At 34.0% G+C, this 2773-nt stretch overlaps 1 pseudogene across 1 annotated transcript; it reads left to right on the forward strand.

Moving 5' to 3' along the window:
• Positions 1-430: 430 nt before the first annotated feature.
• LOC143539430 (protein STRICTOSIDINE SYNTHASE-LIKE 12 pseudogene) lies at positions 431-1954 on the forward strand (annotated as a pseudogene). The gene is made up of 3 exons (XR_013136438.1): positions 431-638; positions 905-1159; positions 1271-1954. The product of XR_013136438.1 is annotated as a protein STRICTOSIDINE SYNTHASE-LIKE 12 pseudogene (transcript).
• The last annotated feature ends 819 nt before the right edge of the window (positions 1955-2773 follow it).

Raw genomic sequence — 2773 nt, forward strand, 5'->3', positions numbered from 1 at the left:
TTTCTATCAATGATTTCAATTGCTCATTGTTTGGTTAAAATCATTTCAATCCTTAATTCAACCGAGCAAAAGTTTATTTAGAAAAGCACTATCTGCTGAATTGGATGGTTCGTTCCGAAACTTGATTCTAACTTCACGGTATTTCACGATTGACTTGTCCTTCTCTCCAATCCAAACAAGATAAATAGGATAATTAGCAATATCTCCAAAACTAATGGAGAATATACACACAATTATACAAATAATATATGTACGGATGTACCGTCCTAAGATAAACAATAACTGATCAATTAATATCAAATTAAAAATGTACACATTTCCTAACATGACGGCTCCAATTTTCTTTCCTATAAATAATAGCTATGTGCGGTACTCTTGAATCAAATACATATTCAAACATGGTCACTCTAACACCTTCCTTGCTTTTTTTTTTGTTACATTTCTTTACACTTTTGTGTTGTTTCCGGCCAATTTACCATTTTTAGTAAGATCAAATTGCCACAAGGGGTTGTCGGCCCGGAATCAGTTGCTTTTTTCTTGAATGATGGTCCCTTTACCACCGTAAGGGATGGTAGGATATTGAAATGGCTAGGCCCAGACGTCGGTTTCATTGATTTCGCATATACTACACCGACAAGGTCACGTTATATGCATACTCATTCATGATGAACCCAACAAACATGAACGAAGATATGTTTGATTAAATATCTTTCAAACAATATTTAAAAACTTTATATGTCCAAATGACATACTTGGCTCTTAAGTCTTAAGTAATCTAAATTTGATCTTTCATTAACTTTTCAAAGGCAAATATACAAATTAAACGCCAAAGATTTTCTTGTGTGATTTCTAGGTTACGCAATCTTATTAATTGTTGTGTTTTTTTAATATATATTTTGATCAGGAGTAAGCAAGTGTGTGATGGCACGACTGATCCGGATTTGGGACCAACGTGCGGAAGGCCGCTGGCTCTTAGCTTTCACCCTCTAAGAGGCCTTCTTTACATAGCCGATGCGTATTATGGTCTTCTAGTTGTTGGCCCTCAGGGCGGGCTTGCAACTCAGCTTGCCAGTGGTTTCAAATTTGCTACTGGTATTGACGTTGATTTGATAACGGGCAATGTTTATTTCATTGATGCTAGTTTGACTTATGATATCAGGTATATTATACCCATATTAACTCAAATTAACAAAGGATCAAGTTTCTACAAATATTGTCTTAACACATGTAGTACAACCAAAAGGGAACTTAAATGTCTCTTTTGATGCAGAGATACAACGTTACCTGGATTTGTTCCCGATTCAACGGGTAGATTATTGCGTTACAACCCGCTTACCAGACAAGTATCTGTTTTGCTTACTGGTCTCTCGGGTGGGGGTGGTCCGGCAGTCAGTGTCGACGGTAGATTTGTTCTTGTATCTGAGCTTAATGGTGGCCGAATTTCAAAGTACTGGCTAGTGGGACCGAAAGCAAATCAAAAGGAACTTTTGCTAAATACGAATGGGAACCGAATAAGATAAAGCGAGCAGGAAGATTAGGAGAGTTTTGGGTGGCAGTTTCGGTTGGATTCAGACCAGTAAGGCCGCCCATCATACCTCAAGGAGTGAGGTTCAATTCGAATGGAGATGTGTTGCAGACAGTACCATTTGCTGCAGAGTACTTCAATACATCAATCACTTTGGTTAAGGAGCAGAATGGTAAGCTTTATGTTGGTTCTCGCTTTACCGATTTCATTGGTGTCTACTCTAATCATTAGCTAATCATGCGTGCATATGTTGTACCGTCACCACTACTAAATAAGGTTGATCGAGTAAACCATCATAATAAAACTTTGCTTTGTGTGTAATTTTGTAAGATAAATGTTCGGCTTGAATTCGTAAATATTTATGTTTCTGTTTTTTGTGGATTCATCACCTTAGCTAACTCCTAGATTAAATTTAGAATACATTAATAACAATTAAAATATATAACTAAGATGCAACTTTAGAAGTTTGATTCTAGGAATTTTGTCGGCTATATGAGTTTTGTTATAAATATATAATATTGTGGTTATCAATACCTAATATAGATTAGCTTTCTTCCCAAGTTTTCCTACCCTATATATACATCTCATGTACCTCTTTGTAATACACACCATATTAATAAAATCTTCATCTTTCTCCATACATCTCTTTCTCACATGTTTGACTATTAAGCTTGTTTCACAACACGTTATCAGCACGAAGCTCCAACAATTCACTTTGGTTAATCATCCATTGTTCAGGTAACCTTTACTTATTTTGTTATATATCTATTTAGTTTCAATTGAAACTGGTAATGGGTTTTTATAGTTTCTGACGACGTAGATTTCATCTAAGATAAAATCATTAACAATCACTTGTTTTGTCTTGGTCTTTGTTCTTTGGTTCTCTTCAATGGATCGGTGCTATTCAGTCCATTAGAGAGCTATGACCACATATTATAATATGAACCACATAATTGAATATTTTGTTCAAAGTGAATATTCAATGATACTTATATATTATTAGTATTACATGATATTAGAATTATTATGATACCTCAAGAAAATCTTTTGATTTAACTCGTAACTGATTTGTTTATCAAATAATCAGCTACATCGCAATTTTCTTTTTAATTTAATCTTTTAAGTATTCACACCTCAAACATAAATTATATAGTAATTCATTAAATTGTAGGTTGAATCGAGATTTATATTTATGCGTTTTAATATTAAGTAAATTATGCATTATTCATCAAAACCAAATTATTATAT

Source organism: Bidens hawaiensis, unplaced genomic scaffold, assembly GCF_021521415.1.
Source record: "Bidens hawaiensis isolate Kalapana, Puna unplaced genomic scaffold, B.hawaiensis_p1.1 tig00011896_1, whole genome shotgun sequence".
NCBI lineage: Eukaryota > Viridiplantae > Streptophyta > Magnoliopsida > Asterales > Asteraceae > Bidens > Bidens hawaiensis.